Source organism: Corvus moneduloides, chromosome 26 (assembly GCF_009650955.1).
Source record: "Corvus moneduloides isolate bCorMon1 chromosome 26, bCorMon1.pri, whole genome shotgun sequence".
Lineage (NCBI taxonomy): Eukaryota > Metazoa > Chordata > Aves > Passeriformes > Corvidae > Corvus > Corvus moneduloides.
Window position 1 is genome coordinate 8,741 of NC_045501.1, and position 22,351 is coordinate 31,091.

The 22,351-nt window shown below is 43.1% G+C and overlaps 1 protein-coding gene across 9 annotated transcripts in view; it reads left to right on the forward strand.

The window, feature by feature from the left end:
• Positions 1-2,092: 2,092 nt before the first annotated feature.
• Positions 2,093-22,351, forward strand: part of TANC2 (tetratricopeptide repeat, ankyrin repeat and coiled-coil containing 2) — a 195,997-nt gene continuing 175,738 nt past the window's right edge. For 5 of the 9 annotated variants that reach the window (XM_032091742.1, XM_032091745.1, XM_032091746.1 and 2 more), the window contains exon 1: positions 2,200-2,714. The gene's annotated coding sequence lies outside the window, so the exon portion shown is untranslated. Of the gene's footprint in view, positions 2,158-2,198; positions 2,715-22,351 lie in introns of those variants that run through there. The other 4 variants (XM_032091740.1, XM_032091744.1, XM_032091743.1 and 1 more) reach the window with 2 other exon arrangements.

Genomic DNA, 22,351 nt, shown 5'->3' on the forward strand with positions numbered 1-22,351 from the left:
TACAGATATAAGCAGTTGACATCAGTTCTGAGAATATTTTCTGGTAGGTAGAACTATTATCCCTCCTCAGAGCTGTAACTGTGCACAGTCAGTGATTTGCTATGCTAATAAGTTGCTGAAGGAAAAATGGGAATTATTCTGGCTTTGTGCTCCCCTCAATACATGTGGTTAAAAAGGACTAAAGGGCAGCAGAAGATCAGCAATTCTGGAAAGCACTTGTGCAGGAAGTAACGAGGGAAGCAGGAGGGTATAGATTTAGAGGAAAACATTCCTGGCAGATTTCCTTACTGTAATTTGTTGTTTAAGTGCTTGTTGCACTGTTTCCTGCGATACCGCTCTCCTGTGAAGGCAAAACCCAGCGACTGCACTGACAGATGATGTGGATGACATATCTGCATTCGCTCTGATCCCAGCTTCATTCCAGAAACTTGGCATCTTGTTCATCAGTTCTGCTACAAATACACATAAAACCCAAACCAGAGCTCTCTCCTGGTTTTATTAACACTTCCTAGGTAGGACTCTTTCTATTGCAGTTTATTTCTCGTACAAGTCGTTTTCTTGACTCACAGCTGAAGATTCCCCTGTTGCTTAATTTATTTGGTGATTAATTTGGCACTGTGGGCAGATGTGATGTAAAGCTCTTAACCATTCCAGGGTGAGATGGAGGCAAGCAATCTGCACCCAGGAGGTTTAACGAGGCATCCATCCCAAGGGAGTGGAGATAATTTAATCAAATGGAACATTTTGTACTGGACTAAAAAGATTATTTTGTTGACTAAGACATAAATATTAGTTTTCTTAAAGGGAAATACCCAGTGAAACCCCAATATTCTGTTCACCATGTATCTTTACTGTGCAAAAATAACGTTTTTTAGTTTGATGAGACCCCCAAATTTCTGTCAGAGTTACATTTCATTCACATGGACAATTAAGCAATGCCAAGATGCTGATTGGATTGCTGGTTTCAGTGCATACCTTAGACTATTTAGGTAATTTAAATAAATCTTTATACTAACTTTAACAGGTAACTGTTACAGCATTTCCTGCGCGTTCCTTGTGCCTCTGGTCTTCAACCGTGTGTGATGATGAGTAAAACATTTTGGTTTCCAGGTATTACTCCCAGAAGTCTCATTCGTTAAAAAGAACCAGTGGAAGTCAGTGAGGGTGTTCTCACAGCAGACCCGTGCCCACATGTGCAGAGGTACCTGGAGTAGCACACAAGCACCAGGGCCATCGTGTTCCATCGCCTCATGACGTGCCAGTGCCCAAAGGTCCCTCTGGCAGCCCTGGCCGAGCACTACCTGCAGGAGCAGGTTGAACCCTCAAAGATGGCTTTGGCGCCTAGGGCCTGCGCAGGTGCTGACAGAGCCTGGAGCTACCTGAGGGCTGTTTCTGGCCCGTGGAGCTGCCCTGGAAAGTGGCTCCTGCTCCCTCCCTTGTGGGCAACCCTCCCCGCAGCTCACAGAATCATACAATGGTTTGGGTTAGACGGAACCTTGAAGACCATCCAGTTTGAAGCCATTCCCCTTTGTCCTGTCACCCCAGGCCCTCGTAAATAGCCTCTGTCCATCTTTCTTGTAGGCTCCCTTCAGGTAGTGGAAGGGGCAATTAGGCCACCCCTGGTTTCTTCTCCAGGCTGAACAGTCCCAATTCTCTCAGCCTTTCCCCACACAAGAGCTGCTCCAGCCCTCTGATCATCTTGGTGCCTCCTCTGGACTCCCTCCAACAAGTCCATGTCCTTCCTGCGCTGGGACCACAGGGCTGGAGGCAGCTCTGCAGGTGGAGTCTCACCTGAGCGGGGCAGAGGGGCCCTGGATCTGCTGCCCGCAGGGGTGGGGAGGCAAGCCAGGGTACGATCGGCTTTCTGGGCTGCGAGCGCACAGGGCTGGGGCACGTCCCGCTTCACAGCCGCAGCCGCAGCCACAGCCGCAGCCGCAGCCGCCGCGCTCCCCCCGCCCCGGCGCATCCCGCCCGGCTGCCCCCGCCCCGCACCCGCCAGGGCACTGCCCCCGCCCCACGGGACCCCGCCCTCCTCCTGCCAAAGTTTCCGTCGCTGGCCGGGCGCGGGCGCTGCTCCCTCGCTCCCGCCCGGGGCTCAGTAAAGGCGGCAGGGTGTCAGCGAGGCGCATCCGCTGCCGCCCTCCGCAGCCGCGCCAGGTACGGCCGGATAGGAAAGGGAGGGGAGGAAAAGGAAAGGAAGGAAAGGCAATGCGCGCAGCGCGGAGCCGACAGCACCCGCCCCCGGCGCAGGTTACGCTCGGGAGGACCGCGGCGCGCCTGTTCTGTACAGCCGTGCTCCCGTCATGAAAACGCGCTTGGCCGCGCCCCTCTGTGCGCTCATGGGGGGTGGTGGGTAGGGAGCCTCGGGAGCGCGCGCGCCCGCGCCCCGCTTCCCTTCTCCGCCCTCCGCGGGCTCCCGTGAGACGGCGGCGAGCTCGGAGCGACCGAGCGAAAGAGCCGGGACAGGGAAGAGGAAAGGGCCAGGGGAGGAGCGGCCGTCCCGCGGGGAGGCCGCGGCGGGCGCGGCCGAACAGGCGGAGGGGGCGCTGTAGCGGGCGGGCGGGCGGTGAAAAAGCCGCCGAGGAGGGGCGAGACCGGCCGCCCCCCGCCCCCTCCCCTTCGGGCGCGCGCTCGCCGCGGCCGTTCCCGGCGATGCGGTGAGAGGGAGGCGCAGCCGCGCTCTGTGAGGGGCCGCCGGGAGCCTCCCGTGCCAGGTAAGGACTAGCAGCGCGCCGGGCGCGAGGGTGCGAGTGAACCCCCGCGGCCACAGATGGGCGGGGTGGGACACGACGGGGACACACCTTGAGGGGGCAACGCCCGGCGATGTGGCGGGGGGGGGGGGGGGGGGGGGGGGGGGAGAGATCACGACCCCCGCCACGCCCCTCCCGCGGGCGGGGGACGGGGCCGAGGGGATCGCAAAGGCAGGGCGGGGATGGGGGGTTTCCTCCCCGTGATTGCCGGGAAGGGGGGAGCCGGCGCTGTGGGTGCCTCGCTAATTCAACCGGGATGCGGCGGCGGCGAGCGCCGGGAAAGGCGGGGTCGGCGCGAGCAGCGAGTTCCTCAAAATTCTGTCTCTTCAATGAGTAATGGACTATTTTGTTTAAAAAGAAAGAGGCCGGCCAGGGTAGAGTGATCGGTGTTTATTCCGCCCTGCGGAATGCCGATCCATCCCCTCGGGCCCGGGGGAGGCCGTTCTCCTTGCCCCGTGTTTCGCGGGAGGTGCCGCAGGTACCGCACACGTGAGGCGAGCACGCCGCCCTCGCCCCCGCTGCTGCGGGCACCGGGAGCGTTAAACCCCCTCCCTCTGCGCCCTCTGAGCAGTGAGTAAGGCGTGTGGAGCCTAATGACACACGCTGTCTCTCCGTTACAGGCGTGGGTTGGTTGTTGGGGGCTAAAATGCAAAAAAGCAGTGCGAGATGATGAGGCAGACGGCGCTCAGATGGGTGTTTTGGAAGAAAAAGGTGGATTCTCATCCCCGTTTGTGTTGGGAAGTTCCGGAGCTAGTGTTGGTGAGCTGGTTTAGACAATGATGAACCAGTGTGGGTTTTAGACTTTTATACAGGTGATACTAGTGCAACGAAAATGAAATATCTGGAGAATTTAAATAAATTATGGAGGCTAATTAGCACTGCTGGAGAGTGCAACATAGCTACGGTATGGAAGCAAAGGCAAATTAATGTTGGATTAGGAGGAGAAGAAGAAATACGGCGAACGTGCCGTGGAGAGCAACAACATGGCCAGGAGATCCTGCCAGCAGCATTGCTCAGGCTAGAGCGTGGAACGATTCCCGCAAAATGCTAAAGGTTGGGTGTTGCCTATTTTTCTTACTTAATCCTCAGAACTTAAATTCCAAACCTGCACCTGGGAACATCCATTCCTAAGGTGTGAATTAAAAAGGAAAAATGAGCTGGTGTAATAAGTGCCATTTGGTGAGAATGTTCTGAAGAGGATTTGCTGGCTACAGTCACATGAGGCTTTTTGCTGCGTGGTGAGAGACACCTTAGATTATGGGCAGTTGGTGTGGAGGAATGTTTACCTAGGAAATGCACGATAGACCTGTGGTTGAATGAAGAAAATACAATATACTGCCACTTGCCATAATCAAAATCTCATTTTTTTGGCTCTGCAAACAAACTGTTGGTGGAAAGAGAGCGGTAATGTTTAGGCAAAGACTATCTTAGCCAGTTTGAGGTCTGTGGCTTTTATGACTCTGGGGCTTCTAAGAAAATAAACAAACTACTTAGAGTTGTGCTTTTTTTTTATAGTAACTCGTCCTAAGGGCATCGTGAAAGACAGTGTTCTCCAAATTTACCCCAATTTCATTGGCGTGGCAGGGTCGTATCCTGTTTGGATCTCTGTTGTGGCCATAGAATATTGGAGCATACTGGCCTGCAGTGTAGACTTGTAATTACAATGTGAATTACTGGTTATATATTCAAGGTAACTGGATGACTAATATAATTTTATAAAATAAGCTCCTTATCAGTATTGATTGCATTGTAGCAATTCCTCTCTTGTTCTCGTCTTTCTGTCTTTTCCATTGGTTTTCCCGTGATCCTGTTGTGTGCTTCCGGGTTGTTTTAAATTTCAGGTTGCATACGCTAGATTTACTTTCAGTTAAACCTTTTGAAATACCAGTGATATATATGTTGATGGTGAGAAATCCATGTGCACACCTGTTACATGCAGGAAATTTTTACAAGATGAATTTTTTAGTACATTACAGACAAGCATCCCTGACCTCCTGCTTGCAAATTCTCACTCGTTAATATTAATGACCACAAATGCAAATGGTATAAGGCCCAAATGTGTATCGTGCACAGCATTATGCACTCTGAGGTCTGCAGGTTTTGGTTTATATATATTTCCAGAAGAACACTTTAATGCCAGGCCTGCTTGTGACACTGTTAAGTATCTTAAGTATAAATCTATGTATTCATTAGTTTATAATCTTGTATTTTGTTTAATTTCAGAATGCTCATTAAGATTTGTAGTAGTATATCTTACTTTTTTGTTAGACAGCAAAAGAAAAACAATAGGAAGGAAGCCAGAAAACTAAAACAACCCCTTGGTACAACAAAAAAAATGGAGTTGTGACCTTCCCAAATTTGTGCATGGTTTTTCTCATTAGAAAAAGAGAAGGCTTATGTCCTTCCTTATGTTTTATCAATGTTTGCCTTTTCTAGAGGTGGTTAAATGTGAGATCAGCTGAGAGCCTGGTAACACCTGTAATCCCATGTTTTGCAATGTTAAAAAAAATCTTCTGCTTTTAAATTTTTTCAAAAACACAATCCTTATTTCTTGTCTTTTTGATGTATAAGCATTGAGTCTTTCAGCTTTTGAGGATGAATTTTCTTTAGAGCACAATGGTTACTTCCTTTGACAAGATAATTTTCTTTGACATCCAGACAAGCAAAGGGCTTTGAGTGTCATTTCTTGACGAGGTTAGGCAGATTTTAAGAAGTTGTGCCGAATCAGTAACCTCTCATCCTTGTTCTCCCACCCGCAGTGTTGGGGACCCTCTGTCTTGTGCTGTGTTGAGCTTTTGAGCGGCTGTTGTGCGAATGACAACTATTTATTTTGTGGAGTTCATTTCTTGCTGGATTGACAAACTGAGCTTGACCTGTGGAACGTGAAAGTGGCAGGAGGAGGATGCAGGAGTAGGAAATAGAGTGGCCGGATCTATCCTTTATGGCAGCCCTGAGCTCTCTGCGTGGTTGATGCCAGCTGGGAATTTGTGTCCGGAGTATTGCACAAAGCCTTAAAATGGCACCTTTTGGTGTACAGGCAGTGAAGGGTTTCTGTTTAGTGCTACACAAACACTGATGGTCTTGCGGCCTTTGTTACATCGTTGGTTATAACCCTCGCAGTCAACCCAATCAGTAATTTCAGGTTGTCCTGTGCTTTGTTTCCAATGTGATAAATATGTGCCAACCTCTAGAAGTTCTTTCAGCGTCAATAGGACGTGCGAAGCTCTGTGGTGACACAGGACACGGTGACATTACCAGCAAGGGCTTTGGGAGGTCACCATGGTTGTCAGTGGTAACAGAACTGAACCCACTGGTTGTTTTTGACTCTTGTAGTTCAAGTCTTCAACCAAAACATGGCCCTGTGTGAGCTACTGCGAAGAAAATTAGCTCCAGCCCAGAATGGCACCTTCGTTTTAACTTGAAGGCGGTGATGCTTTTTCCTGCTCTGAGTGGAGGGCTTATTTACTAAAAATGTTGTGCTTTTTGCCCTCTTCCTCTCCCACCCAGCTTGTTGCTTTGTAAAGATGAGGATTATTTAGCTTTACTGAAGAAGTAACCTGAGGTAGGAATTCTTAAGAGCCAATTTGGCAGAGGCACATGTAGATACTTGAGGAACATACAGGATCCCAGTGAGTTCATGTTACTATTCCTATACGGGCAGGTCTCTGCATGCTGCCGGAGCCCTGGTGCTGCTGAGGAGCGATGTTGTGTGAGCTAATGGCAGGGGAGTAATCTGGGAGAGTGCTGTTGTCTCTTGAACTGGCATCACTAATGAAGAGAGTGATGAATCATGCATGCTAGCATTTCAGCTCTTACCAGTATTTGTTATTTATTTGTCCTTTATGAAAAGAACGTATTTGTGATTGAAGGAGCATCTTCCTGAGCAGACTGGGAGCTCTGCAGGGTGAGGGCAGGCTTGCTGTTAATTTTGCTGTTTGGCTGGGGAGGGATTTGTTGTTAGAGATCTTTCAGACACGTAACTTCAGAGTCTTGGAGCAACTTGTTGCTCATTAGTTGTTCACTTGTACTTAATGAGAAGGAATCGAGTGGTATGTCCGGAGTGGAGGTCCTGGGACAGATGAATGATCCTTTCTTGCACCACAAGCAGTTCCATTCATGGTGCCCCATTTCACAGAAGTTACAGAAAAGTCATCTGATGAGCATTTGTGACCTTACTGTGCTGATCAAAGCGGAGCAGGCTCAAAGCTGTGTTTGTTCTTCGCTGTGCTGCGAGCGTATGCAAATACCGAAAGCATGTCTGCCATTATCCCGGCCTTCCCAGAGCTTAGAAGAATGGAGACAAGCCTTCTTGCTGCTCTTTCCTCAAGTTTTTAATTTGTACATTTGTGATCATTTCTTTTAGAGCAGGTTGCATGTGAGACAGCAGAGGTCTGCTCGTCATTTGGAATTACTTGTCTTTACATCCAGATTTCCGTATGTTCTGGTTTTTTGCCATTGGAATAGCTGACTTGGTTTTCAGAGATCAGTGACCCTTTGCAGATTTCCAGTGTGTAATACTTAAAACCTGAAGCTCATATCACACCACTAATGAAATTCAGCTGACTAGTTGAACTACATCTTTTACCCTCATCTGCAGGGAATATTTTTAAGATTAAAATATAGAATAGCTTGACAGTTGAGGAGAAGTTCCCAAATAACAATGAATAGGGTAAATGCATCGCTTTTCTCCCAGTTCCTCACTTTCTTGGTGAATTTTCAATTGTCTTATTTTTACTTATATCGGCTGTAATTGCTAATTATGGTTGAATTGTAGTGATCTCAAATTTAAGATCTGTAGTCATCTCATTAATGAAAGAAGTATTTTGGATAGGTGAATCATTATTTGCAGTACAAATCACACTGAGTATTTCTTATTAATTAAGAAGTGTGAGAAAAGAGATGGTTAATTTGTATTTTATGATGGGGAGCTTCCTGTTTACTTACTTACTTTTAAGTATTTTGGGTGTTTATTTGGTTTTCCCCTTCATGCCTGTACGATTTCCATGGCAGGTACAATAATATTTGACAGATTGCTGCTGTTTTTCTGAAATTCAGATTTTTTCTGAAATTCAGATTATTTAAGCAAAATGCTTTTATAAAGCAATCAGTAGGAAACATCTCTGCTGCAATTTATATTTTTTATATGCCTTAATGAGTGAGGCTTTTATATGGGTGTGAATGGTTTCTTGCCTTTGTTGTGTTCTCTTCAGGTGTCTTTCTTAAAAATTCGTGTTTCCCTCATGGTTTGGATGAGAAACATGATGAGCACATATGAAACGGAGAAACCATCAGTGCATACGAAAAATACCAAAATTAAAGACAGTGTGAAGTATCTTTCAGAATGACAGTTTGAATATTTATAGTGTTGGTGGTTCAGAAAGCAGTTGTGCATTGCCTCTAATAGGCTGAAAAGCATTAACTGATATTCTTGAAAGTGTCCTAATATCTGTAACGTGGAAACAATTATGGTCTCTTCTGTTCCTGCCAGTCACCTTGTGGTAATCTGGACTTCCTTGGAGGTGAATTTTCTGTCCTTGAATTGTGGAGAGTGGAGCTCATTGAGCTCGATCCTGTGGTCAGTGTTTTAACAGTCGGCTTAAATATTGGTAGTAATATAACTACTGTATTGATGGGCTCTGATGCCATGCTTAGCATTTCCAGTGGGCTGGCATCTGGCTGAGGTTATGAAACACTATTTCCAATGAAGTCAAGGAAAAAATACCAGGAAAACTGGGAGAAGACACCGAAGAGGAACAAATGTGAATTGATTCCTGGTCTTGTATCTGGACGTAAAAGTGTTGGAGCATTTAGATTCTTTCTGCATTTGTTAGATGGAATATTGCTTATTGGCTTTATTATTTTAGAGGAGCAACACAAAAGGAAATAGGGCTCCTATTTCCTGCTCTTTGAGGAAGTTTTGCCTGCCCTGTCCCATCATCCAGCCGGTGATTGCTGCTGAAAGCTGGTGGTCTCTCAGCTGTGCTGAACCAGATGTCTGGGTGTAAGGTAAAAAGAATAATCACATTTTACTGCCTTCCTCCTGGTGTTCTTGCCCTGAAATTGCTCACTGGTAGAGCTGATTAAGCAGAGTTAACAGTCCTGTTTTGCCCCACCGGTCTGGGACAGGAGGTTCTGGTGCTGCCTTTTTCCATCAATAACAGTGAGCTTCTGCTATTTTGCCTTCTTGGGTTGGATCTCCTAAAGTTGGCATTTTCAATGAAGAAATAGAAGAAAGTAAAGGAGCGATGTGCAACCAGAGTGTGCTGAACAGTGAAGTGTGCACATTCCTGTGGTCGGTCCTTTTATTTACCTCTTTAATAACAGATGATTTTCCCTTTTGCCTTATCTTCCATTGTCTCGTGTAGGATTACTCTGTCTAGAAATTATTTTTGATAGTAGGGTGCCCTTAATGTTCCAGATAGCGGTGTGAAGAGGCCTACTAACAAGAAGATAAAGGTACAAAGTGCTTTTGTAGAAATGAGTTCCACGTTTGTAATGCTGAGAGATACCAGTGGGAAAGCCTGTACGTTCTGTAGTTCGCCAGGACTGGGGGATGGCAGCATTTGTCTATGTATCTATGGTGCTTGGAATTTGAAATTGGTCAAAAAAGTGTTGTCTTTTCAGGCCTAATACCCCTGTGCTACTCCTGTTTCTCCAGGCTCCTTCAGAGCAGGCACATTCCTGGTTCCCTGTCTCAGCTCTGCTCAGTGTCTAGTGCAGATCTGGGAGCAGAAGGGGTCAGTGACTGAGTAGATAATTGGGATAGGCTTAGCCAGGCTGTTCCCGCAAGTGCTCTAGAGGAAAGTCTTCAGCAAAGGGCAGATTAGCAGGCAAACAGATAAACAACTTTCTATCCCTCGGAGATTCTATGGACTAGAATATGGAAGAGTTCTGAGACAGGGAAAACCAAAGTAAAATAGTGAGGATAGATTTTTAGAAATCAGTGATGCTTGGAGAAGAGAGATGGAAGGATGTGTGTGTGCGCGTGTGACTTTTACGAGAGTTGTTAAACTGAGCCTGTGGAGACGTGCAAATGCAAGTGGATATTGTGATTTGAATGATCCAAATAAATGCTTGTGCCTGCAGATTTTGCTGGCTTATCCCAGCTTGCAGGCCCTGGTGTTCTTCATGTGACTTTATTTTTAAGGATATTTGCAAAATGATCTGGGGTCTGGCAGGTATTCTGTGTGTGTAGCTGTGTGCTGTTTGATCTGTTACTTTCTGTGTAAGTTGGGGTCTAATGCTGATTGTCTTTCCCAGCAGCCTTTGCAGTTCTACATAATCTTAGTTTAATAGATAATTTATATTTTATGGAGGGACAAATCCCCCATTTTCTTACTTAACAGGTTTTTCTCCTCTTACTCAAATGATTTTCCTGTCTAATTTTCAGTGTAAGACTTGACTGGAGGACCCCAGCTCAGTTTCCTGCCGCTTGACACAGTCATTAGTATGAGATACTCAGCTTCACCATTAGAACATCTATGTTTGATTGAAATTTTTCTGAGCAGCTTTTCATTGGCACCAGCCTTTGGTTAATACCTGCATGGGGGTCATGACATCCCTTGTTTTCTTGTCTTCAGGAGTGGGGATTTAGTGTAACAGGCACCATGAAAGAAAGGACTGTTGTCCGTTGAAGGCTGAAACTTTAATGGAGCTATGTGTGCCCACCCTCTTTCTCTTCAGACTGGTAATATCATCTCTGTCTTGATTTAGAGAAAATGAAGAAGCTGTAATGCTGACAGCAGGCAGTGCTGCTCCACCTCCTCAGCAGAGGTGGAAGGGACCATCTGGCACTATGTGGGTAGCAGTTATCCCAAAAAGTAATAACAGTGGGAGTTCTTGCCAGTTACAAGTTGTGATCACAGGCCAAATGGTGTCATTCTAAATCAGTGTACGTTTTCAAGGAGAAAGAGATGCAAGTATTTATTTTTGCCAACTTGAGAAGTATTTTCAGTCACGGGGGGCTCTGCCGGGGTTTTAGTTGCTGGCATTTGAGAGAAAGTGTGAGGGGAGTAAGTCAGAGGAGTATGGCTGTGATGCCTGCTAGACCAGCTCCTAGGCACTAAAAAAAGTTGGCTTTTTTTTGGTATTATGTAAACCTCGACTTGATTAATCCATGAAACTGAGGAATTTTTTTTAAAGGCTGTGTAAGGGAGTGGTCTGTTGATTTGATTGAGACTTTGCCCAGTGGGAACTGAAGATCTCAGTCCTTCTCTTTGGCACTACTAACTAGTCTTGAACAAGTTGCTGCTGTAAAAGGATAAGAAAAGCCTTGTAATGACGTGAAAAATTCTCTATACTGCTTTTAGAAGCACTTCAGTATGGTGGCCTGTGGTATTTTTGTCGGAAGAGTTGGAGTAGCATAATCAGAAGTGCTGTACAGTGGATGCAGAGCTGGTTAACAGGTTGCTTAGTAACCCAGATGGAGGAATTGAGAGAGTACTGGTAAAACCTGTGGATGGCATTGCCTTTCAAGGTGTTGCAGGGATAGGAAGAAAGGATTCAAACGGATCTTGAAAAATCAGAAGCTTAGAGTATGAACAAGTTAATTTCTCAGCGTTTATTCTGAATGAAAACAGCACTATAAATACAGGAAAACAGGAGCAGCACAAAGTGCTGTAAAACATCTGAAATGAAAATTGAAAAATACCATTTGCATGTACACAGAGCAAGGGAAATTTAGGGGGAGTTGTGAATTTGTGCCCTTGTTCAGACCTGGGTTCTTGTTGCAGACTTGCTCAGACTCCGTCAATGCTACGTATCAGTGTGGAGAAAATTTCTGCGCAGACAAAGAGAGGTTTTCAAAGAGGGCTTTTGTTGGTCTTTATCAGGTTTTCTGGGTAGATGAAGCTGCTTTCCTGTCAGTGTACATTGTCTCTGCACAGGGACTTCGGCCAGGATTTTTCCAGCCCCTGCATAGCTGTAGCTGCAGGAATCCTCACAAAGTGTCAAAGCTTTGCTTCGGACTCTGATTTCACTGATTTCTTTGTATGGGTGTTTTTGGTTTTGGTTGATTTTTTTTTTTTTTTTTTTTTTTTTAACTGCTTCTGCCTCTTGTAAAAGTCCAGAAGCCCAGCCTACCAAATCTAATCTGGTCAATAAAGACTCTGTCCAAGCCTACTGAATGCACCCCTAGTCCTTGCACTGAGTCAGTTTTCCAGGTTGTGTTGCTGTAGTTTGGGTCTTTGGGAGTAGAAATCAGAGTTGAAATTGGTGGGTACATGTGCAAATTTTTAAAGTGAGTTAACAGATGTTATTTTTGTAAGTGTGCGCATGTGGTTTAATCTGTTTACCAAATTATTTCTATTAAGAAATACAGTTTAAGTCAGATAGGAAGGCACCATTTTGGAATAGTCACCTCAGTTAATTTCTTGTGAGAAGTTTCAGCACTCACGTAAACCAAATCCATGGGATGTCTTGTAGGTACCTGATGCAACTGTATACTGTATGCTCTCTAATGTTGCTTGGTTACAATTAAAATTTTGCACTAAGAAAGCCATTATGATTAACTTCAACTTTTGCATTGCTTTTGTCCTCGCAGACAGGCAGCTGAAAAAGCAGATCAGGCCCTACGAGGGGCTGGCTGTCACTTTTACTGGAGACATGCGCATGTGTTTTTGTGTAGTCAAGGTTTTTGACTCCAGCATAACCACTAAAAATCAGATGCAAATAAACATTCTTCATAAATGGAGGCAAATGGAAAACCTTTCCAAGTTTGGATAAAACAATCTTTAAAGGAAGATTAAATCATGTCACGTAAGCTTATTTAGCTGTTCATCATTATCCGGAAACCGAGCAACCGTACAGACGTTCCAAGTCATGAGTCTGTCTTTATGTACCGTGTGCTCTGGGTTGGTTTTCCTCAGTTTGAGAGTAATTTAATATGCAGAGTAATCTCGTAGTATTAATGGTTACCTGTTTAGCTGTAGATGCAGTAGAGCTGAGTGTGGATGTGGGGATTTATTTACCCTTCTCAGATGTCACATTCTGCCACCTGTGCTCTTGTGTCTGATGGACGCGAGTGCTGACTGCAATCTGCAGTTCTGGAATTTGGGCAGCTTAAACCTCTCCTGTCAGCCGTCTGTACTATAAATCCCCAGATTTATATCTGCTGGCACTTTCCTCATAGTCTAGACACTTGTGCTGAACTTCTGTGTGAAGCCAGTCCTGCCTGCTTACATTCAAGAAGTGTCTTTCTGTATTGTATTAAGAGCTTATCCATATGCTTCAAGCTTGGAGCGCAGGAAGTCTGCTGGCAGCAGGCCTGCTGTTCCATATTCTGAGCTCAGGCTCTTTGTGAATAGTCAGGAAGAGAAAAAAAAAAAACAACCAACCATAAAGCACGACAAGTTGTTGACTGACTGATTTCTAGATAAGTTTTGCAAGAAAATTTGAATAAATATTAATGTTATGTGTAAGAAATGATGCGGCGTGGCTGGTTGTGGTGTGAACTGCAGGATGTGATTAAAAATGAGACTGAGCAGTGTATAAGGGCTCATTTGGGGAAGAGCAGTCTCCACTTGGTCCTCATTCACTGTGGTTTAGGAGTAAACGTAATGTCTGTTAATTGGAACAGGTTTCAGTGCTGTGAAAAACTATATATGTATTTCCTTTTGACACTCGATATGCTTGGTCGTTGATCATTTATCATGGGAAAGAGCATCTGGTCTTGATTTTTACAATTCATTTAGATCAAGAACTACTTTTTATATATTGTTCTATTTTGGAACTTTTTATGTACAATATGTAATGCTTTTTAACAAAGATTCCAACTTTTTTTACCTCCCAGACTCCCTTCCAGAGAAAATAATTTTGGTTCCACATAGATGGTAGACTGTTGAGTTCTCTATAAGAAAAAAACCCCAAATCTCCTTGAAACTGAGGCTGACAAAGCCATGGCTATAACAAAGCACTTGTTTCCTGACTGTTGAGGCTGGTTTTGTTTGTGAGATTTTCCAAACCTGGGCTGAACTTTCAAATGGTTTTGGTTTTCTGAGAATTTTCATTCTGACACACCAGCGAATAGAATATCCAAAAGAATATCCTGAATTTCATAAACAACAACAAAAGGAATAAATTCTGGAGCCTTTTCTACCTCTGTGCAAGGGTACAGAGTCTGGCTCCGTCACTTCAGTGTATCATAGACGTGACTAGACCAAGCTCAGAAGAATTTAAAAAATAAGCCCATAGTAACATACAGAATTTTGTATAGAAAATAATCTTTGTGGTTTATGGGGAGAAATTGCTTTTTATTTGATACGGTCCATGCTTGTGTATGTTAAGGCAAATAGAATGGTTTTCAAATGTTCTGGAGGGCCTGTGTAGGAAGGAAAGTTCAGTCTCAGCCTGGAATTATTTTGGATAATTCAAAGGAACTACAAAATTGTTGCGTAGGATGCTTGTTTGTGTTTTTAAGATGCTCTGTAACACATCATTCACACCAAATATAGCTAGAGAGAGCCCAGTAAAAAGCACTGTGTGTCCGTTCTCCCTCTTGTAAAAACCCGAGTTTCCGTTCCTGGTGTCGAGTTGTTGTATCTGAAGTGCTCGTGCTAGTGGGATTTGAGCTGATTTTTTTTTTTTTTTTTTTAAATAAAACAGAAACAGTAAATGATTATTGAAAGTATAAATACTTAATAAAATTGAATTTTATTATCTTCTTCCAAATGAGAAACCACTTAAAATATTAATCACTTCACTTACGTGTTTGATGTGCCTAACTTGATGGAAAGATGCAATACCTATAGCTGTTTGCCTTTTAGATAAAGGAAAGATTTCATGTTGTGTTACTTGTATACCTCTGGGAATTCTAGATTTCCCTTGAGGAGATGGATTTTATCTGTGTGCAGCTTGCTGCCAGAGTTTTACTAAATAACATGTAGAAATACGGTAGGCAAAAATGTGGAATACCCTGGAAATACTGTAAGAAAGCGCCAGGAAGAACCTGATATTTTTTCAACTGCTTTTTGTTTGTTTTCCTCCAAAAATTGCTTTTACCCAGTATAGGTATCAGATGGCGAGCTTTTGCGTATTGCTCATTGGAGGAACATCAGCTTGGTTTTCCGTCCTTTATTTGTGTTCTTCCTCTTCCTCCTCCTTCCTCCTTCTCATCCTGCTGTTGTTTTATCTCTGTAGTGTTGTTGAATTGGAGTAGCAGGGCCAGGAATTGACCCTTGGTGCCTCGGGTGCACGGTGAGTTGTGGGTACGCAGCACAGCCTTGGGCAGGACCTGCTGCACAAGCACCACTGATTTCCCTTCTGCTCGTGTGTGCCGAGATCTTCTGAAATGAAACCTTATGTATGAAGTGAAGTCTCCCACCTCCTCAGGCTTAGGTGATTTCTGCTCATTAGTAATGGGAAGGATTTAAGTAAATGATCACACAGGGAGATGCTCCTTCCCACTTTCCTCTTCTGTCTTGCGCAAACTTTTAAACGGTTAAAAGCAGCCATGGGAAGGTGTTTCTACCTGGTCTCGAGGGAATTACGTGTGTGTGACAATTAAGTGAGCGTATGAGAAAAGATTCTTCTTCCGAAAGGCACCGGTCTGTGCTGGTGTGCAGGACTGAGAGGCCTTGAGTGGTGTGTTCGCTGTTTGCAGTATCCCCTTCAAAGCACCCTTGGGCTGAGCAAATCTGCTTGTCCTTCATCCTGTTAGCTCTCCCAAAAAGATGTCAGGTTGGCATCCCTGTTCTGAGAGAGTCTATTTTCTGGAAACTCCTGCTTCTGCTCTGTGTCTTTCAGTAGGTTGAAAGGAAATCTTTTTCTAGGATGGCAATCTCTATTTTTCCAGCATCCCTGGATACCTTTCCCTCCTGAGATGACCCAGGGGCTGCCCGTGTGTGAGAGCAATGCTATTTTGTTCTCCCTGACTGTGAGCTGCTCCTGTAGGTGGAGGTCTGTAAATACCAGGGCTTTTATTTCTCACTATTGTCTTGTGTGTCCTGAGGGTGAAGGAAGATGAGAAAAAAAAATTATTGGAGGAGAACTCAATTAGTGAAGATGACATTGAGGGAGAGAACAACAACAGATGTTTCTGAATTTATAAATGTGTTTCCTGAATAGATAATTGCATGTAAGTAAATATGCAGATAGGCTGGTGGGAAGAGTAACCAGAAAGTGGTGAATTTAGTAATAACGTATTTTGAAAAGCTTGTGTGAAAAAGGCTCCCAATCTCCTAATGGAGAGGTTAGAGAGAAGAAAAGCTTATCTGAAGATTAAGACTGACTTGGTTGAGTGATTTAAAAGTCAAACAGGATTTTGACACATTTATACCTGTGCTACAAATGCCAGTCAACATCCTTTTGAATAGAATGGATCACTGCACTCGGGGTGACTCGCTATCAACGATGGATGAGTGTGCAGCTGCTTTTTCTCCTTGAATGTACATATATTGCCCTTTCATGGCAGCTTGGATCAAAGGTTTTAAAAATTACTATTATTTTCAAATAAATGTGAGGAAAGAAATTTTAAATTTTATTTAATATACTTTTCACAAGAATTTGTTAGCATTACGTATGTGAGGCAGTCGTTAAGGGGGTGGGTGCTGCTGGGACTGAGCTGTAAGGAATGTAGCTATGTATTTGTTTTAGATGAAAATTGCCTGGTGTTACAGATGCATTTCTCTTATCTGCAAGGCAGACAGGCTTGAGATTGAACTGGAATAGAATCAGCGTTCTTTTTCTAGACGTCCTCATAGTAAAGATTATAGGTCACCTTTTGCTCTAAGCAGCATCTTCTCAGTGGATGTTTAGTGGATTTTCACATCTTTAATTATTAGCTGAGCGTTGGAAGCTGGTAAATCTTCATGACTTTTTTTTTCCCCAAGTTCCTCTGAGTTTACCCTGTTGTTTATGTGTATTTGTAATAAGGTCTTTGGGACTTGGTGTCTAGTTGACTGCAGCCTTTAATAGAGAATTTTATATGGTTTCCCTTTTTCTAACAATTTGATTAACTCCTTTAAAATTTTCTGTTTGTATGTATGTGTATGTATTTATAGCCATAATTTATATTCTGCAGTAGTCTGGAAAAATGTAGCAAGGGTACATTTAGAGAGGACTAAGTAGAATTTCTTAGCTGGCAGTGGGGAATGGCGTAAATTACTCTTCAGTAGTAGACATTAATCTGTCTAATTGCTGCCTGAGTTTTCTACAGATGTTTTAGAGCACGCTAGTAAAATGTGTCCTGACACAAATGATTCTGTACAAACAAAATTGAGAGTTAAAGAGAAGGGGTATTGTTAATAATATTGAAATTCATTCTGTATCTTCTTCTTTTAATTACTTCAGGGGTGTAGTTATTTTAATTTCGCTTGCATAGATCAAACTGAGCATTCAACTTTACTGCCAACATAGTGTGATTACTTAAAGCAGGTGGAGTTTGTAGCAAAAGCAGCCGGTGAAGAAATTCTTTCCTGAGCCTGCTGACAGATCTTATTTATTAACTGTTGCAATCGAGTCGTATAATAGTAATTTTGTAGCAGTAATAACTTTCTGGAAGGATTTCAAGTTAGGAATCTAATTCTCTACTGTCAAATCAGCTAGAACTAACACTGAATCTGTATTATATTTCACATATTGATACATTATTCAAACTGTGTTGGGAAAGTATAGTTCTGGATATAGTTTGTAGTGGTAGCCTGTGAACTCAGCCTACACAAATTGGACATGAGCAGAAATAATTAAAAAGTTGGTTTTTTTCTGTAGGTTTTGGTGCTGTGGCAGAGCTGCTGTATGAAAGGATATATGCACCTGTGTGTGAGAACCTTTCCCAAGTTACCTTAGGCATGACTGGAACACCAAGCACCTTGTATTAATCTTTTAACGATGATATTCACTGTTAAAAAAGTGTATTCTAGGATTTAGGTAGGATTCCTGTACTAATGTGGTGACAAACTGCAGCTGCAGACAGATGGAGGTGGTTTCATACTGATCCTTGTGCCTGATCACAGCTTCCCTTAGGTGCGAGGAGAGAGTGGCAGCATTTAGTTGCACCTTTAAAAACAGAAAGTGCAGGAATTTGTTGCATTCTGGCAGTAACATTCAGAAATAGGCTGGTAGAGGCTGGACAAAAAGTACTTGCACATGAAAGAGCGATGCAATCTCCCAATGCATTCCATTGGAGCCTTCTAGAGCCATTTTACGTGTTGGTTTTCCTCCCCAGGTAATGTCTGTGGGCGTGGCTTTGGAGGGCAGTCGTGGAAGCGCTTGGAATGGTGCTGGGCTGGGATTCTACTCAGTTACCAATTTTACGTCCTGCACTTCTCAGGGAATGCCTCATTTGCATGTTGTCAGCAGGAGAAAGAGACGATGTGACCAGAATGGGAACTTAAACCTGAAATACTGTTCTTTGTGGTATTTCTCTGTCATTTGACCCGGCACAAGAATCCAGAGTGCTGGTGTTCTGTCGCTGCATGTCTGCACCAGTTTTATTCTGGTGTGGCCGTGGTTTCCTGTCTGTCCTGTTCAATACTGACTTGTCCTTGCTGTGGATTTCTCTGAAAAAGCTAAAACTTGTAGAAAGCATTTAGCCTCTGTGACAGCTTGAGTTGTCTTGGTGCAGGCTCCAAGGGGAACTGCTCATAGCTGTAGTGGAGGATTGAAGCAGAGACTTGGAGAGGAAGAGTAACTAAAAATGGAAAGAGAGAAATAAGGACCATAATGAGGCAGGTACAGGAGCTATGGTTGAGAAATGTTGTTTAAATGGCCCTCTTGAGTTTTCTCTTTAATAAAAATATTATTCTCTTTAATAAAAATATTTTCCTTTAATATGTTTTTTTCATGTTACTTGTGTTTTCCCTTAAAAAAAAAAAAAAAGCTAATCTGTATGTATGTTACCCATGACAATTAAATGATCGGATTACAGAGAAAAAGACCCCAAATGTTAGAATATTGTTCCAAAATTCCCATCCCTGGAAGTGTTCAAGGCCAGGTTGGGTGGGGCTTGGGGCAACCTGTTCTGCTGGGAGGTGTTCCTGCCCATGTCAGGGGGTTGAAACAAGATGAGCTTTAAGGTCCCTTCCAACCTAAACCATTCTGTGATTTTATGACTCTGTGGTTCTAAAAGTAAATTGAACTTTAAACTTATTTTTGTGGGTAAGTTTAAAAATAGAATGCCAGCGACCAATTCTGAATTTTTAATAACCTTTTTACTGAGCTAGCCAGTAGTTACACCTAGAGGTAGATTGACTGCTAAGGTACAACTTTAAATTCTAGTTTTTAGAATAGTTCCACAATTTAAAAATAATTAGTTACCCAGTGTGTTTCTTAATATATATTTATATTATGCATTTTTGTTTGCTAAACATAGCTATGGTGGAATGACTGTTGTAAGTTGGTATTTAGAAACATCCTTTGACCTGTGCTTTAACAATGTTTTAAACTGTGGAAGTGCTTAATCTTTCACCTTTAAATATGAAGTGTGCTTCAGGAAGCCTCTTTATTCTGGTGCAAGTGGAAGAATCTTTGTTTTTCTTGAAAGAGTGGCATAGGGACTACAACAAAACCTCGCTATTTGTGCCTGTGTGTATTAATGTACTAAAAGTAATTATTATACAAAAAGTCACTCATGAGCAGAGTAACCTTTTAACAGGAGGGACCTCAGCTTGACACTGAAGGAGTAATTTTAGGTTCACTGTTGACTCAGTTGAGATTTCCTTATTCTTGTTTCTTTTTTTGGTCATTGTTACTCTGTGAATCTCTCCTGTAATGGGCTGCAGGAGCAGCGGAGGAAATGATCTTCCTATACCCAGAAAACCAAAGGCAAACATGCTATTGGCTCTGCAGAATGAGCTTGCTGGGAGAAGGAAGATTTTTTTTTTTTTTCCCCCCCTTCTGCGAGCTTCATTTACTATAATCTTAATTGCCTGGACTTTACAGAGGAGAGAAATGACTTCTTAGTCATCAGCCTTCCTGTGTTTTCCCTTGTTATTTTAATAGTTTCATCTTAAAGGAATTTTTGAGATCTATATCAGTTATGGAGGGACATCAGTTATGGCTCAGTGGTTTGGTTAATAGAAAATTACTTGTAAATAAATGAAATCAAGAAATTTTCCTAAGAGTCACTTTTGATCCTTTTCAGTTGTTTTGTGGGAGTTTCAGTGCTTAATTAATTTAGAAAAATTCCGCATTTGTGTTTAAGCGAAATGTGAGAGTTAAATTCTTGTTGGTTTTCCTGGAAGAAAATCAAGTTGCTCATGCACCCATCAGTGCCGTGTGAGAGTCTCGTTTCCATGTAGCTCTGGCAGTGCTCGGAGCATTGTGTGGTCCCTCAAGGCTCTGAGCTGCTTCTGCTGCAGGTGGGGTCTGAGGCGTGGCAGGCACCGCCGTGGCTGTGCGCTGTGTAAGTGAGGAGGATCTTGCTTTAGGTGTAAAGGAGGGAATACAGTGCTTTTACCAGGGTAGAATAAAGCTGGGGATAAGTGAAGGAGCTCAGTGTGAGTATCTGAGTATCTTCTGATGGAGCTGGGTTTTAAACTTCTTAATTGATTTTATTTAAATTTTAAAATGAAGATCTACATTATGGTAATGATAACAGGGCCTGAAATAGCAGTTTTAATTAGCTGAAGTCATAGCATTTCATTGCATTAGATTGACTAGCGCTGCTTTAAAAATGGGAATTTGGTTGTATTTGCTGCATGGTCACTGTGAGCAGCCATTAGGACATCCTGTGAACAGGATTTTTGGGTGGATAGCAGGTGTTTCGGCCTTTTATAGTCAAGTGCTAAAAGCCTGAGAAATGCTATTGTATTTATCAGTTTTTTCTGGGGGAATGGAAAGTTATCCTAGCAAATGCTAGCCGTTCATCTGGCTTGTGGGTTTAAGAAGATGGTACCTTGTGGTACCTCCATGTTTGTATTGCTTCATCCTGGATGAAATCACCCTTCATGCTCCGTAGATGGTATTTCAATAAATACAGGAAAATTTGCTGTGGGTTTTGTAGAAGGAGTTGCTGCTTTCCGAACCACACCATGTTCTGCTGAAGGGGCCAGCAGATCATGGAGGAGAAGGTCCAGTTGATATAATTCGCTTGGATTTCCAGCAGAATTTCATCCGAAGTTTTTCAGCAAAGACATTTTAGAAAACTCAATGGGCACAGCGTGAGAGGGTCTTGTCATGGACAGTAATGGGCTAAGATGGAAATGAGGATTGAAATAAATGGTCGGCTGTCGTCAGAGGCAGAGGGATGTCACCTGTAGAATTTGGCACCAGGCTCTGTAGGATTGTGCTAATTAATGGGCTGAACCATGAAGACTGGAGGTGATACAGACTTAGTACAGTAAAAGCAAAGGATGGCTGAAGGGTTGCAGAAGGGTCTTAAGTCTTTAACTACCGATGAATAACTGTGAATGAAATACAACATAGACAAATGTAAGTGCTGCATGTGCTGGAAAAACAAATCCAAGTTATAGAAAGTTACGATTCCTAACTGACTGTTACTTCTTGGTAGAGAATCTTGGCATTATGACTAGTAGAGCCGTGGAAACATCAGCTCAGATCTTGGCATCTTTAAAATCTAAATAAAGCAAAGAAATCTCAGTGAGAATTGTTGGGGATTAAGAGGAAAGAAATAGTAACACGAAGCGTTATGAAGCTATTGTGGAGATTTTTGGAATGGCCACGGCCTGAAGCCTGAGGTTTGGTCAGCTCATTTTGTAGAAGGTATTTTAGAGCTGGGGAAGACTTGAAACAGGGCATGACTTAGGTAGAAAAGGAATGCTAGAGTACAGAGGAGCTACGTAGCAGGGAAGGAGATGCGTTTTAAAGCCAGTTGTTTGGAAAAGAGTGAATGAAGCACGGATTTCAAGTGGAATGTACGTACATACCGTGTTTGTCTCTCAGCATGATGCAGTACACCCTTTAAATCACTGCTGAAAGTAAAGTCATGCCACTTCTCTTGTGTTCTTTAGTATCCGTGTTCATCTTCTTGCCTTGGCTCTGTTCTGGGAGGTGTTGCTGAGCTGGGGAGTTGCTTCACTCATGTATTAGGGAGGGATTTGTTCGTGGGTCTTGTGATCTCTGAAGGTTAACGTGTTAAATGAATGTATCGCACAGCTGGGCAACGGGGATTATGAATATTGCTTTAATAGCAAGGGCCCAAAAGCCAAGAGCAGAGATTTTCCTCCTTTGCTTTCGTCGTGTGTGTTTATACAGCCTAAAAACTCTCCCTGGTAGCTGAGAAGATAGGCCTTTTTTTGGATTTGTGTTAAGACTATTCTGAAGTAGCTTCTGCAGTATTGTTTGCAGTATTTTGCTTTAAAAGCAATAAACTTTTGAAAAGGTGATATCCATACTCAATTTAGGTTTAAGATAATCAGTCTAGCTATAAGACTCTGAACATTTAACTGTTTTTCATGTTTCAGACTCATTGTCGCTAAAGGAAAAAGCCTTTTTGATACCGGTGGTGATACAGCCAAGCGATTGCTGAATGTGCTGTAATGCATCTTGATGTCAGAAATGTTTTTCTGCAGAACTTGCCTGGGGAAATTTCAGACCATTGTTTCTTAATAGACATTGTTCCTGAGTATAATAAAGGTGATTCAGACATTTTGGCTATGTTAGCTACAGCGAGGGAGAGAATGTGCTGCTGTTTTAGGCTGAGACCA